Source organism: Chiloscyllium plagiosum, unplaced genomic scaffold, assembly GCF_037043375.1.
Source record: "Chiloscyllium plagiosum isolate Xiang-an unplaced genomic scaffold, Cpla_swu_hap1 HiC_scaffold_16, whole genome shotgun sequence".
Lineage (NCBI taxonomy): Eukaryota > Metazoa > Chordata > Chondrichthyes > Orectolobiformes > Hemiscylliidae > Chiloscyllium > Chiloscyllium plagiosum.
Genome location: NW_028270154.1, coordinates 26142432 through 26161365, shown reverse-complemented (window position 1 = coordinate 26161365; position 18934 = coordinate 26142432).

Below are 18934 nucleotides of genomic sequence, written 5' to 3'. Positions count from 1 at the left end.
AGTGTGCAGTTTTCTTGGATTTGCCATGCACTGAAAATTATGTCCATTCTGCTTTTTGACGGGTGGAAGCTACATTGAGGCTTGGAGAGGAACTCTTCAGCCACCAAGAAGAGGTGCTTGAGGAGGATTCTCACATTGACCTTTCCCCTGGTGGACAATAGGGCAATCCCGTTAATTTCCACAGTCAGACAGGTGAGCAAGCGAGTAGGTAAGTGAAAGAAATGTAAATGATGAGTGGCCAACCTCAGAGCTGTTGGGAGCAATGTGAGTTCTACAGTTATTTCTCAAAGGGATTTGTATTGTCCATGTAGTTCCCAGATCAAAGAACCTAAACTACCTTTCTAAACATAAGGGTTTTGTGGCAGTATCACCAAATCTGGAAAGATTGTCGCTGACTTTATTCAGGATATACATAATTTGTCTCAGTCACAGGAGTGTTGTTGATGAGTTCTACTGAAGTCAAACAATAATAGATTTACATTTCTGTTTGGGAACAACCTGGGTGGCTTCATTTCTATTGGGAAAAGGTATGCTAGGGAGGTATCTCTTAATATTTTTTGATTTGTTTCTCTAATAGGAGATTAAGCTGTTCATGTTAGAATCAGATTTAATAAGAGAGAGCCTGTAAGGTGTTGTAAAGCATCTGAGAAACACACCAGGAACCTCTAAAGACAGGACAAGGAGTATCAAGGCATTCCTGATGGTTAAATCATTAAAAACAAACACAATTACATTCAAGTTTGAGCTGAGAAGTCCACAACCATGATATTTTTGAGAAAACTGCTACTTAGCTAAGACTGAATGTAAGAATTCCTATTAAATATCATACCTTAGAGAATGTTTGGAACACTTAAGAGAAATAAAAGAGGAGCCTGGAGAGCTCTGGTTTGATCCCAGAATGAAAAGTGGACAAACTCCTAAGGTCTCATAATGTATGAAGAAATTCTTGAGTGGTATTAAAAAGAGAAATAGATTTAGATTCTGTCTTGAGAGAATGTAGCATTAAGTTAACAATGTTTGCTTTGTTGAATTGTCAAATTTCATTCATTTTCACATGCACACAGGTCTGTTTTTGTTCAAAAACTTTAAATATTGTAGTGTAGTTCTGTCAGATGTTTAAATTTCCTTTTAAATGTTAACAGTCTCTGGAATGTGTTTAGAACTAATGCATGCAGCATTCATGAGCAAAATATTCCTTTTAAACTACTGTGCATTATGGATGTATGTGAGTTGGCATTGACTTAATTAAAATGTACGATGTAAATAGCTTGGCCATTTTCACTCTGTGCATTATTCATGTGTTGTGTACTAAAAGTAAGAGAACTGAAATTTATGATTTGTCTGTAACTGTGCAGTCTCTTGGATATGAATGAATTGCTGATACACTGATCATCTTGCTGATTAACATGGGCTCCTGGTGAAGCAAATTCCCATTCATTTTTCATATCCATCCATGGCCTTGTTGCTTCTACTTCTGCCTGAGTAGTTTATCTGTGTCCCAAACTCTGAAGCACCCTCCTGACAGCTCTCTGCCTCTTTACCTTTCTTTCTTCTTTTAAGACACTCCTTAAAAGAGTTATCACCTTTCGATTTTTCTTCTGTGAAAATTTGTTAGAAGGGGCCATAAAGTGAGAAAACAAATATTCGAAAAAATGGGGATCAATCCATAAAACAGGTAAAATTGTAGGGATTTACACTGGCTTGATCTCTGAATTCTATCTCCTTAAGCTTTCCAAAGAGAAAGTACTCTGGGGAAATACAACATCTTGAGCAAACCTTTAGTCTTTTGACATCGTATCTTAGTGTTAAACTTTGTAATACCCATATGAAATACCTTGTACGCTATATAAATGTAGGTTATTGTTCTATTTGGTGAGTGCATAAAATGTTGCTCCACTTACAGCAGTGACGTTGGCAATCAGGTTTCCATATCCTCATAAACAAAACCCGAAAGAACGTAGATGCTAAATCAGAAACAAAGGTTGAAGTTGCTGGAAAAGCTCAATAGGTCTGGCAGCATCTGTGAAGAGAAATCAGTTCACATTTCAGGTTCGGTGACCCTTCCTCAGAACCCAATTCTGAGGAAGGGTCACCGGACCAGAAACGTTAACTCTGATTTTTCTTCACAGATGCTGCAAGACCTACTGAGCTTCTCCAGCAATTTCTGTCTTTGCGTCTATATTCTCACTGTTGAAGAGCAATTCACAATGGAGGAGCAACAGTGAGTCTAAATAAAAAGCAAAAGTCTAACAGGATGCTAAATAAAAAATCACATTATACACCAGGTGCAGTACTGCTCCCATTGGACTTGTGTTTATAGCACTTCGACTGACAAGTAGCAGTGGGTGGAAAATCCCATCATAGTGCTATCATATTGATAAAGTGCATCACAGTGAAACATCAGCTGATTTTCTTGAGTTATACAAATATAAAAGGAAGCATCCTCACTGACAGCATGCAGAATGATGGTGCTCATGAGACTGAACAAAATCAATAAGTTGTTGTGCCACTCATTACCTTTTCAGTAAACACTGATGTGAAGTTCTAGTTATTTTATGGATGTTGGCTGTGATGTATTTGCCATTTATTACAAGCAGTCACAATTAACAGCACTCTAAATGCTGGTTGAGGGGAGGTTTTCTGTGTAGCATGGTGAAGAAGCAAAATGAAGTCAAACTAAAAATATGAAGACGGAATAAATTGCTATAACTATATCTGTGCCTTAGACAGGCACCAAATTTTTCAAATACTTTCTTTGACCTTTTCCAACAAAAAGGGAAGGAAAAATAATAAAACATTCGGTCATAAGTAACTGGTAACATATTTTACTCGAGTATTTAGGTCTGAAATATAAATTGGCAACAAGATAAAGCTTCTGAATTCCATATTACACTTTTGTCATGATAAACATTTAGCAGAACTTTCCAAGGCTCTGAACAATGTGGACTATAGCGAGAAATTTGGATGAACAGTGTGAGATGTGGAGCAAGGTCTTTCTTTACATTTTCCAACCATGTTTTGGCTGTTGCGACAAGATTCTCACTCATGAGCTGAGACAGGCCTGTTATCAAAGATTATTGCTCATTAACACCCTCATTATTACTCAACCTCACTTCATTAATCTGCAGGCTCCCATTTTCTGTCAGATAGAAACTAGAGCCAAGACTCCCCAAAAAATGAATGTCTGAGTAGGTAACAAACGATTCTTCTCATAGTTGCTCTACCGAATCTCCGTCTACGGTACCTGGTACCAACATTTCAGGGAATGCTGTATGGACAGTGGCTTCACACACCCCACATCTATAGATAGTGGCATCCAACATGTGCCAACCTCTGCATCATGACATAGCTCTAATCCACTTATACTACACGTCTGCACTCAAATGTTGCATTTTGGTGTGAATTGGCACTTTTCATTGTAATACTTCTGCAAGAACACTTTGCACAGTACAAGGGGACAGATACCCAGCTCATGGGCTGGACAAGGTTGAATCTCCAGCATCCGCACACTCTTTTAGTGTTCCCCATTGTGCAGTCACTGCACCTCTGCCTAGCCTTTTGTTTCAGTGCTTTATCCCCTGATCCACACTCTAAAAGTTCACAGTACTTCTCTCTTGCCTTGTTGTTTTGTGCAGACAGAAAGCCAGGCAGCTCGTCATGCTTATCAACAATCACTACTCAACATATTGTGCTATATCAATCTCATACCTGCACCGTGTCCCAACTCCATACACAGCAAACACACATTGCATGTGCTGAGTCTCAGACTCTAAGGGGCGGATCCTCAATCAAGTAAATAGTCTTCATTCAGGGGGTCTTGGTAAGGACAGCATCCACTGTCAGTCCAGGGATTTAAGTATGGTCAGTCTGCTGTTTGGAATGGTCAGGGTCAGGATTCTCTCACCTGGGAGAGAGAAGTTGAATGTTGAGCTGCCCCATCATGGCTCTTCCTGCCGAATTATGGGTGATGTTCTTCTGAAAAGAGACAGAGGGAGAGATTGAGTGAGGTGAAGGTGGATGGTATAGAATCAAAGCATTTTACTGTAAGAATGAGGCCATTCGGCCCCTTGTGTCTGTACTAGCTCACAAAAGAGCTGGCCAGATAGTCCCATTCTCTAGCCCTCTCTCTGGAGCCTTCTACATGCGTCAATTTCAAATATATATCCAGCACACAATTGAAACCTCCTTTGAAATCTGCCTCCCCCACTCTCCCAGGCAGCACATTCCAAATCCTAATAACTCCCTGAGCAAAGAAGTTTCTCCTCATCTCACTCCTAGTTACTGACACACCAATTAATGGAAACAAAATGTCCTTCTTTATCCTGTCAAAATTGTTCATAATTATCTATGTCTCAAGGTCACCTTTTAATCCTCTCCGCTCAAAGGAGAATAAGCCCAATTACATTAATCTTTCCTTGAATCTAAAAACTTTCATTCTGGTATCACTCTAGTAAATATCCTTTGCACTTTCTCTAGGACTTTAACATCCTTCCTTAAACAAGGTGCCCAGAGCTGAACACAATACTCCAAGATAATTGTTAATGCTATTGATGTGAGGGAAAGGTAGTAAGGTGTTGTAGGTGAAAGAGTAGGTGGTGCCGATGCCATGCAGGGTTAGTAGTATTGGGGTTGGGGTTGGCGAGAGCGAATGAGGGAAGACATTGCATGTAGCAATGAGAATGGTAGAGTATGAGTCATGTTGGAAGGTGGGTTCAGAGATAGAGTTAATGTGAGGTAGCAGAGAAGATGGTGACACTTACCCTGGCAGAGCAGTGAATGTCATTAAACTTTTTCTGGCATTACTGTGCAATCCTCCAGATAGCTAAAGTTGTACTGAAACCTTGGAAAGTGTGTGACCTTGGATCGGGCTGACAGGGTCTGGTTCTGTGGCCTCTTCTGGCAGCCCTTTGGGACGAGAATGATCTTCCTGTGCACCCCACCCCCCTCCGCCGGGCATCAAATTCCTCTTGGAGAAGAAAGTGAGGTCTGCAGATGCTGGAGATCAAAGTTGAAACTTTATTGCTGGAACAGCACAGCAGGTCAGGCAGCATCCAGGGAACAGGAGAACAGCACAGCAGGTCAGGCAGCATCCAGGGAACAGGATGCTGCCTGACCTGCCAACCTGAAGAAGGGCCTGTGCCCGAAACGTCGAATCTCCTGTTCCCTGGATGCTGCCTGACCTGCTGTGCTGTTCCAGCAATAAAGTTTCAACACAAATCAAATTCCTCTTATATACCATACCTGAGGCAAATGTGAAATATTGTGCAGGGCACCTCTAGACTGACAGCACTTGACTGGGTGCACAATGACATTCAAAGATGACACTGGTGTCACGGCACGGTGGCACAGTGGTTAGCACTGCTGCCTCACAGCGCCAGAGACCCGGGTTCAATTCCTGCCTCAGGCGACTGACTGTGTGGAGTTTGCACGTTCTCCCCATGTCTGCGTGGGTTTCTTCCGGGTGCTCCGGTTTCCTCCCACAGTCGAAAGATGTGAAGGTCAGGTGAATTGGCCATGCTAAATTGCCCGTAGTGTTAGGTAAGGAGTAAATGTAGGGGTATGGGTGGGTTGCGCTTCGGCGGGGCGGTGTGGACGTGTTGGGCCGAAGGGCCTGTTTCCACACTATAAGTAATCTAATCTAATCTTGGGATATCCTGACATTAATGAGTCCTTGCAGCTAAGGGAGTGCAAGAATCAGGCTAGTATTGGAGGCAATGGAGAAAATTTGCTAGGGCTTATGGAGAGAAACCCTCATGAAACCTGAGAAATTATATTTAGCTAAAATATGTGGGGAATCAGGCTACTATGTTTGATATTGATATTGATCTCCCCATGTACAGATCAGTGTTATCTTAAATGTTCATCTCTGTTTATGAGCCGTTGAAGATCCAGTAACATGCTGTCAAACAAAGTTTGCTAATAAAGGAACTCTCAAAGAAAGCCAGTGCTGCCAGTAGGGGTTGTACTTAAAGGATGTTGAAATCTTTAGAACATAATTTAAATAAACTCTTTTTCAATAATCAAAATACTGCATTGCAAGGAAAGGAACACTGACTGCCTAGCTGCTAACACTCTGCCAGCTGGTTCCTTCCCACTGGCTTTTGATACCATGTCTACTCTGCAGAAGATCAATTCCAGTAGATTAATTAGTGTTCAGCAGCATTCACTTGGTACTAACGCCTCAAACTAACAATTGATGGCAGCCAGGAATAGAAAACCAGCTGCCATTTACTGAATCTTGAGATGTAGAACGAGACATTGATTGTTGGAAAATCGTTGCTTGTTTTTCTGTTGTTTCTTCTCCCATCTGATGTCTCGACAAGTTTGTTTTCATTCACCTGAGATTTATATAATGAGCAGATTCCCTGTTCTTGAATTTTTAGGAAAAAGGGCTACTGAGTTTTAAATAGTGCAATGGAGATCTGGGACTTGGAACTTTTTTATATCCTGGTCTTTGCTGTAGGTTCACAAATCACAGCCTGTCCCCGCTAGCATCATCAATATGAGTTGCCACAAAGCTGGTCCTTTTTTTTCTAAAAGCTGTTCCTTGGCTCAAGGAGACTCTGTCCTTGAATTTTTTCAGAGGGGCAATAAACCGGGCTAGGCTCCGATCAGTCTGGATTCGTACAGAGCTGAAAAGGATTTTGGGAGGCCTGTTGTTTATATGTAAACAACTGATACTTCAGGCCAAAGTAGTCAAGTTTTTTTTCTTTTTTTTTCTTTTTTTCTTTCAAAGTGCACGAATCTTTATTCAAATTCCACCACCAGGAAGATAGGAAAACACCCGAGTGGCCAGTGACAAGCACTGCCCTTCACATCAAAGGGCAGTGCTGTGTGATCATCCAAGCTGCTGTTTTTTTTTTTGGTTTTTTTTACCCCCACACTACCACCTAAGTGCGGTAGTGCTTATTTTTTCCCCAGCACCCATGGTGTGTGTGTGCAGGTGTGAGACACAGTGAAAGACACAAAGTGCACGAATCTTTATTCAAATTCCACCACCAGGAAGATAGGAAAACACCCGGGTGGCCAGTGACAAACACTGCCCTTCACATCAAAGGGCAGTGCTGTGTGATCAAAAACAGTGAAGGGGAGGGTAGGGACTAAATCAAAATGGAGTTGGAGGGAGAAATGATGCACTCCACTCCCTGCGGCACCCACCTCTCCCTGAACAACTCCAGGGTGTTGGTCGACACCGCGTGCTCCTTCTCCAAGGACACCCGGGCTCTAACATAACCGCAGAAGAGGGACAGGCAGTCGGCCGTAACGACCCCCTCCACGGCCCGCTGCCTGGACCTGTTAAAGTAGTCAAGTTTTAGAAGTGACCTGTGTAATGAAAGGGGAGTGGCCAGCTCTCTAGCTGAGCTCAGCAGTTTTAATTAAGTCTAGAACTGGTTAGAAGTTCAACAGGGAGCTGTGTGGAAACTCTCTCTCTCTCTCTTTCTGCCCTTTAACCTCAACTTGTAAGGATGTGTTCCATTTATACAGGGGTTTAAAGGGAGTTTGCTTATTGAGACTGTTGTGTATACTCAGAACAGCATAATTAGGTCTAGTTGGACAGGCTGAGTTCTGTAGGGGTTCTTTATTCTGTTCTTTGTGTTTCATTGTGTAATTTTATGATTAAATTTTTGTCTGTTTTAAAATCTAGTAGTCAACCTCGCTAACTTAATCTGGGTAATTTTCACTGTAAATTTACAGAAACAAATTACAAAGCTATGGTCTGAGTGTTTTGAGTGGTCTGGCTTAGTCCATAACAGGGTGATATGAAGGAGTCTGAATGAAAGGACCTGGCAGCAGTGCCAAAAGATTTTGGCAATTTTGGAATATTGAGTGCAATTCAGAAAAGATTTGCAAAGATGTTGCCAGGGTTGGAGGATTTGATCAATTGGAAGAGATTAAATAGGCTGGGGCTGTTTTCCCTGGAGCGTCGGAGACTGAGGGGTGACCTTGTAGAGGTTTAAAAAATCATGAGGGGCATGGATAGGATAAATAGACAAGGTCTTTTCCCTGGGGCGGGGGAGTCCAGAACTAGAGGGCATAGGTTTAGTGTGAGAGGGGAAAGATATAAGAGAGACCTAAGGGGCAACTTTTTCATGCAGAGGGTGGTATGTGTATGGTATGAGCTGCCAGAGGAAGTGGTGGAGGCTGGTACAATTGCAACATTCAAAAGGCATTTGGATGGGTATATGAATAGGAAGGGTTTGGAGGGATATGGGCTGGGTGCTGGCAGGTGGGACTAGATTGGGTTGAGATATCTGGTCGGCATGGATGGGTTGGACCGAAAGGTCTGTTTCCGTGCTGTACATCTTTATGACTCTATGTATAATGGCTCGTGTGTAGTTATGGTCAGTGAATGCATTTTTGTATGCTGGCTGTGGCTCGTCACATCGCTAATCTCTCATGTTGTTGAATGCGCTAGAGCCCTGGCACTCAGTGAACAGCATTCCCTGGCACTCACAACTTAAAAATAACCTCCAGAAACCCTACTTCATCCTCTCATACCGATCAATCTGCCAATCTCAAACTACATCTTGCTGTCTCCATCTATACAGGTATGGCTGAAAAGACACAATCAAAGGGTAGGCTTTCAATGAAGGCATTGTAGAATATGGGCCATAGTCCATCACTGTGTTTACAGGATGTGAACTAACTACTTGCATCATTTTAAAAAAAAATCATTGTGGGGCCTTGGTGTCACTGGCTCGTCAGCATTTGTTGCCTGTCCCTAGTTGCCCTTCAGAAAGTGGTGGTGAGCTGTCTTCATGAACCACTATAGTCCATGTTCTGTAGTTGACCTACAATGCCTTTGGATTTTGACCCAGTTACAATGAAGGGCAATGAGGTGATATTTTTCCAAGTCGGGAAGGTGAGTCACTTGGAGGGGAACTTGCAGGTCACGATGTTCCAATGTACCTGCTGCCCTTGGTCTTCTAGATGAAAGTAGTTGTGGGTTTGGAACGTGCCATCTAAGGATCTTTGAACTTCTGCATCTTATAGATGGTACACACAGCTGCTATTAAGCATTGGTGGTGGAGGGAATAGATGCTTGTGGATGTGGTGCCATTTAAGCAGGCTCCTTTGTCCTGGATAATGTCACGCTTCTTGAGTGTTTTTGGAGCTGCAATTGGGGAGTATTTCTTCAAACAACTGACTTGAGCCTTAAAGATAGGAGACAGGCTTTGGGGAGTCAGGAGATGAGTTACTAGCCACAGTATTCCTAGCCTCTGACCTAATGTTATAGCCATTGTGTTTATATGGTGAGTCCAGCCAAGTTTCTAGTCAATGATGATCCCAAGGAAGTTGATAGTGGAGGAATTCAGGGATGGTAACACCATTGAATATCAAGGGATGGTGGTTAGATTTTCTCTTATTGGAGATGACCATAGCCTGGCATTTTCTGTTACTCATGAATGTTACTTGCCACTTGTCAGTCTGTACCTAGGTATTCTCTGGGTCTTGTTGTATTTGAACATGGGCTGCTTCAGTATATTAGAAGTCACGAAAGGTGCTGAACATTCTGCATTCATCGGTGAAGATCCCCACTTCTGCCCTTATGATGGAGGGAAGCCGCTGAAGATGGTAGAGTCTAGGACACTACCCTGAGAAACTTGTGCAGAGATGGCCTGGTGCTGAAATGACTGACCTTGAACAACCACAACCATCTTCCATGTGCCAGGTATGACTCCAAGCAGCAGACAGGTTGCCCCTGATATGCAATGATTTCAGTAATGCGAGGGCTCCTTGATGCCACATTCGGTTAACATGTGACCATGATATCAAGGGCTGTCACTCTCACCTTACATCTGGAATTCAGTTATTTTGCTCCTCTTTGAACCAAGGCTGTAATGAGTCAAGAGCTGAGTGGCCCTGCCAGAACACAAACTGGCATCGCTGAGCAGACTTTTGCCAAGCAGGTGCCACTCAGTCTTTTGCTAGACTGTTGTTAGGGCCCATAGACTTTGCCATATCTGATGCCTCCAATTGTTTCTTGATGTGACATTGAGTGAATCGAGTTGGCCAGAGACTGGTATCTGTGGTGCTGGGGACCACTGGAAAAAGGTGAGGTGAATTATCTACTTGGCATTTCTGGCTAGAGAGTGCTGTGAATGCTTCAGCCTTACCTTTTGCTGATGTTTTGAGCTCTTCTTCCAGTGAGTTGTTTTAATTTCCACCACCTTTTACGACTGGATGTAGCAGTACCGTTGAGCTCAGATCTGATCTGTTGGATGTGGGATCACTTAGCTATGTCTATCACTTGCTGCTCATGCTGTTGGCATGCAGGTAGTCAGGTGTCGTAGCTTCACCAGGTTAATACCACATTTTCAGAAACACCTGGTGTTGCTCCTGACATGCCGTCTTGCACTCTGTATTGAATGAGGCTTGATTCCCCAGCTTGATGGTATTGCTTCAGTGAGGGCTATGTCAGGCCATGAGATTGCAGATTGTGCTGGAGTATAATTCTGCTGCTGTTGATGGCCAATAGGCCTTCATGGATGCTCACTCTTGAATTGCTGGATCTGTTCAAAGTCTGTCCCATTTAGCATGATGGCAGTGCCTGGTAAATGTGAAGGTGGATCTTTGTCTCTACAAGGACTCTGGAGTGGTCACTCTTACCGCTACTGTCATGAACAGATACATCTGTAGCCGGCAGATTGATAAGGATAAGATCAAGAATGTTTTTCCCTCTCAATTCCCTCATCATCTGCTGCAGACCCAGTCTATCAGCTATGTTGTAGCACCTGACCAGTGTAATCAGTAGTACTGTTACTGAGCCACTCTTGGTGGTGATTGACATTGAAATCCCTCACCCAGAGTACATTTTGTGTCCTTGTCATCCTCAGTGCTTCCTTCAAGTACTGCTCAACGTGGAGGAGTACTGATTCATTGGCTGAAGGAGGACGGTATGTGGTAATCAGCCGAAGGTTTCTTTGCCCTGTTTAACATGAAGCTATGGGACCTCATGGGATCCAGAGTCAGTGATAATACAACCAGGCCATTGCTGCTCCTTTGGAGAGGCAATACCAGAAATGGCTGATGCTGTGTAAGGGAGCAGTCACAGCAATTTGTAGGATCCTGCAGCAAAACCTGGAGTCAAGTGGATTTGACAGGAGCCCTCTCGGTGACTACAGTACTCCATTCTTCAGCAGCAGTTGTTTTCCAGGCACTGCGGGTGATGCGGGCAGCACTTCTCAAGCTGCCAACATTGTCATATAAAGGTGGTGACTTATGACCTCTTCAATGAATTCATCAAATTCTCCACTCATGTGGACAACCAGATGGCCTTTCCTTTTTTGCTCTGGATTGCAACATAGCGATGGGCGGCAGTTCTACAATCATCCAATCTTCCGCAGGTCAGCTAGCACTATTTGTAAATAGCAAAGCCTTTCACCTTTTGAACATGCATGTCATTTGTGAGCATCAGCAAAGGATCTTGCACACTGGTGCACATTTCCTCGGTTCATACATGTTAACTCGCTGCTGTCGGAGACTTTGGAGAGCTTGGTCCCGGTTGACGGCTGGTTCTCAGATGATAAGTCTTTTAGATCTGGTTGAAGTCATAGTGAGGCATCCCCATGGTGCAGAAGGACATTGGTAGAATATAGCTCATACTCCCAAAAGAGTCAATGTCAAGCAATCCACACTGAAAATGCACTGTCCCTGTCTGAAGGGGTTCTGCAGTACACATCACAGAAAGGATCATGAATAGTCAGGGTTTGCCTTATACCATACATAGTCACAACAGGATGAAAGAGAATTGCTGCATTCTTCCTTAGGAAAGGATGAATCAGATGAGCCTGTGGAGGAAACAGCAAATGTATATGAGCCTTTACTCTCCAACACAAGTACAGAGAGAACTGTTGTAAGGAATATAATAAACAACTTTATGTAATCTTGATTTGCCCGTGAATGAAGTACCAAAATGACAATGGTCCCATCACCAGACCACCTATGCCTGCTTATATTGTCTACCAACCCCTGCCAGCCTTCCTTCCTGAAGGGTTACGTCTGAAACTTTAACTTTTCCACCTCCTAACGCTGCCTGGCTTGCTGTGTTCTTCCAACATCCTACTTGTCTACTTAGCCTCCTTTCCAGAGCTACCTCTGAAACAAAGTACTCTGCCACCTGACAAGGGCATTTCCACCATTTTTTAGATTAGATTACTTACAGTGTGGAAACAGGCCCTTTGGCCCAACAAGTCCACACCGACCCACCGAAGCGCAACCCACTCAGACCCTTAGTGTTGGCTGCATCTGCAGCAGGCTTCCTGTGGGTGCTCTTCATGGGGTTCAGCAGGGTCCTGCTCCTCAGCAATCCTCTGAGTGCCAGTTAAAACCTGCCTCTGACTGGGAAGTGTGGAAGGTGCTCAGCTGACTGTGTTTCCAAATCTAAACATGAATCCTTCATGGCAATGTAACTTTATCGTTGGATGTGATGGCAGAAACAGGTGACAGTGCATCCTCTGAGTCAGCGCCGTCATTACCCTCAGTGACCAAGTCTTCAGGTTTCTGTGGGATTGTGACCTGGATGTGCGATTACGAATAGGATCACTGGAGAGCAAAAAGAATCACCTTAAGGATCCACACTGCATGAGCACATTATGTTTCCTGTGTGACCGTATGCCAGCACCAGGTTAAGTGTATTTTCACTCTTATGCCTAGCTATTTCAGCCTCATCAATCTGTGATTGTTCAGGCACTGCTGCAATTTGCAGTGACTCTTCCGCTGCAGGAGTGACCCCTTCAGCTCAGGCATTTCTCCTGCAGTTCTTGATGTCTCACTCAAATTTGGTCTTCTTTTTCTGCATGATGACATGCAGTTTTAGTGTCATGTCAAGTGACACCCAACCCCCTTGTCTGCACTCATCACTGTCACACCTCGTGGCCTATCAGTGGTACATTGGATCCAAGCACTCTCAAAATCCAAGCTGCCACAGGTGTCTGCCTTAATTACCATGTTGCCCAATGCCTGCCATGCACTCAGCACAAAGCCTAACAACTTGGTCGCACGACCTGTTATTTGATGACCCCAAGAGGGATACTTTGGTAACATGTGATTGTGCCATTCACCCTGGCAGATCAGGGCAGATCGTTGCCATTTTTCCACATTGGACACAGTAATGTGATATCTGGGATCTGGATGTTGATCTTTATAAATGGCCACTGAGGTTAACCCAGGTCTACGCTGCCCTCATGACCTGTCATGCGTTTTTAAAATACTTTCAGCAGGAGATTTATTCCTGCTGAGGTGATACTTATATTAGCTGCCATAACATTAAAATCAAAACATGGGTACCTTAATACTGACGGATTCAATGAACTATTATTATAGCCCCGGGTATCCACTATACTCGAGTTACAGGCTTTTGCATATCTGAGTTAAAGTTGAGCAATTCCGATTTATATTGCATGTGCTTCCTTCAGCACGTCATGATTAGATTACTTACAGTGTGGAAACAGGCCCTTCGGCCCAACAAGTCCACACCGACCCGCCGAAGCGTATACCACCCAGACCCATACTCCTACATTTACCCCTTCACCTAACACTACGGACAATTTAGCATGGCCAATTCACCTAACCTGCACATTTTTGGATTGTGGGAGGAAACCGGAGCACCCGGAGGAAACCCACACAGACACGGGGAGAATGTGCAAACTCCACACAGAGAGTCGCCTGAGGCGGGAATTGAACCCGAGTCTCTGGCGCTGTGAGGCAGCAGTGCTAACCACTGTGCCACCGTTCCGCCCACAAAAGGATACAGCAAGAGACTGAATCTTTATACCATCAGGTTACATGCCATGACACAATGATAAAACCATGAGTATTGCCCCTTCAAGTTATACTGGCTGTGAGATGCAACATGACACCCAGAATAATTGGGAAACCCCATCATTGCTCACCCCCTTTGTGGTAGCTGAGCAGGTTAGCTTGATCAGATGGGACAGGATTTTTATTTGTTTTCATCTGTGGAGAAAGAGCACAGCTCACCCTTCCCTACCTATTTGGAGGTCATCTGCTGGAAATATTACCAAGTCATAGAGTCATAGAGATGTACAGCATGGAAACAGACCCTTCGGTCCAATCTGTCCATGCCGAGCAGATATCCCAACCCAATCTAGTCCCACCTGCCAGCACCTGGCCCATATCTCTCCAAAGCCTTCCTATTCATTTACCCTTCCAAATGCCTCTTAAATGCTGCAATTTTACCAGCGTCCACCACTGCAGGTGGCAGCTCATTCCATACATGTACCACCCTCTGCATGAAAACATTGTCCCTTAGGTCCCTTTTATATCTTTTGCCTCTCACCCTAAATCTATGCCCTCTAGTTCTGGACTCCCCGACCCCAGGGAAAAGACTTTGCCTATTTACCCTATCCATGCCCCTCATAATTTTGTAAACCTCTATAAGGTCACCCCTCAGCCTCCGACGCTCCAGGGAAAACAGCCCCAGCCTGTTCAGCCTCTCCCTATAGCTCAAATCCTCCAACCCTGGCAACTTCCTTGTAAATCATTTCTGAACCCTTTCAAGTTTCATAACATCTTTCCGATAGGAAGGAGACCAGAATTGCACGCAATATTCCAACAGTGGCCTAACCAATGTCCTGTACAGCCGCAACGTGACCTCCCAACTCCTGTACTCAATACTCTGACCAATAAAGGAAAGCATACCAAACGTCTTCTTCACTATCCTATCTACCTGCGATTCCACTTTCAAGGAGCTATGAACCTGCACTCCAAGGTCTCTTTGTTCAGCAACACTCCCTAGGAGTGTATAAGTCCTGCTAAGATTTACTTTCCCAAAATGCAGACTTCACATTTATCTGAATTAAACTCCATCTGCCACTTCTCAGTCCATTGGCCCATGTGGTCAAGATCCTGTTGTAATCTGAGGTAACGCTCTTCGCGATCCACTACACCTCCAATTTTGGTGTCATCTGCAAACTTACTAACTGTACCACTTATGCTCACCTCCAAATCATTTATGTAAATGACAAAAAGTAGAGGACCAAGTCTTGTGCCTTTTTCTATCCAGGCTCTGATATCTGTGCAGTTGAAGGGGCTTGGAAGAGATGGAGATGGGGGAGAGGAATACTTCACAAAGAATATGAGCTGGAGTAGTAATGGGGTGAGATATTTGGAAGAATGTGAGGGTGATGAAGGGTTTCAAGAAGAAATGAAAGAAGGTACTGACAGAATAAAGATGGACAGGCAAAATGTAGCCGTGATGAAAGCCTCTTCATTTGCTCAGGAGACCATTTGATTACTCTTTTGTACCTACTCCATCATCAGTTGACAGTGGGGTTCATCAATGAAGATCTGGTCACACTGTTAACACACAGGGTTCCATGCCTAATGCCAGTTGTTAAAATTTTAATTTCAATTACACACACACACAGGGTCCCAATGCAAAAGTGGAAGAGGTGCCCACTTCTGGTTCCACCACACGTGTGCCTCTTACTAAATTCATCCTGGATTTTACTTAAGAAACTGGAAGGCAGAACTAAAATGACAAGAAATGAACAATGTCATCATGACCATCATCTGAGGATTCTTCTGAACCATTTCTGACATCTGAGTTAGACAGTTTTGAAAATGAAATTTACTTTGTGCAGTTACATTTCCTTTTGTTCTTTTTCCCATAGCGCAGGTACAAATAGAATTGTTTATTAGCACGTCAGAGACTTCTGTTTGTAGAGTATCTAAACTTCAGTTGTGCTTTGACTTGCTTCTAACGCATTTGATATAAATAACAATTCAATATGTTACAGAAATCTCTAAGTCCCACCTGTTCACTGGACACTTGCATCTTTTGCTGAGAGATGAACAATGATAATTTTGAGTTACAAAGACACAATGCTGTCTCCCATCGTATTGCTCTCCTGATCTCTTCCATCCAAGGACATAGTGATTTCATTGATGCTGCAGTTTTTTAAACAAGAAGTGGGCCTTTCTAAATGCTGTTCATGTCCAATAACAAAAGGAATTAACTAAAACAAAAACAGAAGTTGCTTGAAAAGCTCAGCAGGTCTGGCAGCATCTGTGCAGAGAAGTCAGAGTTAATGTTTCATGTCCTTTCTTCAGAAATGTTAACTCTGATTTCTCTTCACAGATGCTGCCAGACCTGCTGAGCTGTTCTAGCAACTTCTGTTTTTGTTTCTGATTTACAGAATCCACAGTTCTTTCAGTTGCAATTAACTTAAGGTTATTTGTGAATACTTGCATAGTCCATTTATCCCATTGTGGTCATTTTGTTGTTTGTTTTATAACACTTTAGTTTAAAAGACCTTATTTATAAAGCCAGGTAATGAAAGATAGCAAACTTTACACATTTGTAACTATTAGTTTAGAGATGCACATACACATCCTCTCACCACCAGCAGAGTTGCAGTTGGATTCTTTTAAATTACTTCAGTTAATCTGCCCAAGTGGATTATGACATACCTCCAGAAGGGTAGAACCTCAATGCAGGCTGTTTAGCCTAAAGATAGGGCCATTACCTTTGTACCAAGAGCAGCCTTTGATTCTTTGGGTAGAGGCATAAATGAAGCTTCAATTAATACTCACCAAACATCTCCAGTTAAATTCAACTAATTTACAATTAACAAGTTGCCTCCTCTCCCTATAAGTATGTGAGTCTATATTGTTACAATAAGTATAATGCCTATCAAGTCAACTTTTATAATCTTGATGGTGAGACCGTCATGGACTAAAATTTCTTTTTAAAAAGGGACAAATATTGAGAAGGCTGCAGTGATCATTTCTTCACAGACTGAGGCAATTGCAGACGTCATGGACACAAACTGGCTTGCACAGAAATTTATACCTCATCCAAAGCCAGTGAAACCAGGTAGCTGAGCCAGCGTCAAGAAATCTGCATCATTGAAAGATAAGAGGAGTATTTAGCTTGGAAAGATAATTGAGCTAGACACAGGAATATACAACCAACACCTATTTTAGTAGCTTACTTAGCAGAGCAGAAAGTGAAGGAAGAATTGATTCATTACAATAGAAGCTTGAAGGTTTGCTCTCTCTCTCTTTCTCTGTGTATGTCTCTCTCTCTCTCTCTCTCTCTATATCGTGTGCCTTATCATCTCTTAAAGGAAGCATCTGGTGAAAAAGCAACTTGGGAAAAGAGACAATCACTGAGAACTCCAGGATTCTCTAGATGTCACTACTGCTGAGGAAACAAGACAACAGTTAAATTTATGGACTCAGCTTTCACTGTCATGGCTCAATGACCCTACAAATGTTAAACTGCATCTGCTTTTATCTCTCTGTTAGTACTAGACTTGCTGCACAGTCTGCTTTTCTTTCTGAACTTATTAACTGTTTTTTTGTGTGTTTGATTTTGTGGTTTTCTTTTGTGTGGTTAATAGGTAACAAAATTCCTCTTTCACTTCAAAAAATCTTGGTCGTTAGTCTGTTCATTTTCTGGTGAACTATGTTTTAATTTATGTACAATAGCTGCATCCTAAAAAGAATAAAGAGTATTTGTTTGACCAACCAAGGAAGACTTAAAAAGAGGAGAGCTGATTACCCATCCGCACTTGGTCGCAACAATATGTCTAACTGAAATTTGAAAAACAAATTATATCAGAATAGCCCATAATCTATGCCAAAAGTATAAAATGAGAGACACCCTCCTCTAGGACTCCCTCAGGAATTTCTATCTATGTACTACCATTCGTAAAATCATGTGTCAGTAGAAGACTTGTATCCACCATTTTTGTTTCAGAAATTTCATTTCCAGCTTTTGTTGCAAACCAACAAGGTCAATCTCTAACCTTTTTCTGTTTCAGAGTTTTCCTATATGATCCCATAAGGAATAATTGTCAAGCATAACATTCAAAAGTTATACACTATCATCAGTGTGACCATTGCTCAGAATGTCTCTCAAAATGTTTGCAAGCTGTGTGATTGCTTTGTCTGATCTTTAGGTAAAATACAATTCTTTTGTGATCACCTAGTGCAATTAACCCTCTCTAAATAGGGTTGTTCATTCAAACCTGCCCCAGGTCTACTCTGTTTAATATCCAACCCTACATGTTTAAAAGGCGGATAGTGAGATTCCAAATTTTAAATTGTACTTTAATTTTATTGTGCATTTTTGAACTTCCACAGAATCACCTATAATAAACAATCAATATGCAAAATACCTAAAAGTCTCTATTTATGACGATACATCAATGCAGGATCTGCTTTTGGTTAAATACATTCCAATTTTAATACAATTGATCTCAACAAAAAAATATTGTACTCTGGAGGAATCATGTATGGACTGTTTTAGTTTCCAGTTTTCCTTTTTGCAACTGTTGCCTCCCTGGTCATTTTGCATAACATTTCACTCAGATAAGTATCACCCTATGGAAATGCAAGTTACCCATGTTATTGTACAAACATTCCTATAAACATATGGCCAAAAGGGTTTCTTATTAGATTAATCTTCTAGCAATGTGAGAATTACACTGTCAGCTAGTTGCTCTTCTAAGTCCCTAACAACTATCAATGCTTTATCTTTGTAAGAATGTCACACATGTGGATTTATTTTTATAAGAATGTTGGTTGACCCTTAGCTAGTATTTAAAAATAAATTCCAAACTCTGTCCAACTATATAACTCATTTTGTTCATCTCTTATTCATTATTCTCAGGATTATATGCAGTAACCAAAATTTAATAGTGATGATGACTTCTAGTGATGTAATTTTGTGACAGCTATTCATTATCTAACATATTCAAGTTATGATCCCAACTTCAGCTTTTATATTTGCTACAAGTTCACTATTACATCTCATGCTTGCAGTGTTGGAGACTCTTTCTCTGAAAAATGATTGACTTCTTAGTCAAAAGGGACTTTAAGTCTTTCTAACAGTACCTGCACTGTTTCTTACTTTCTACTATTATATCCCATTCGCCTGTCCATGGTCCTCACCTCTTGC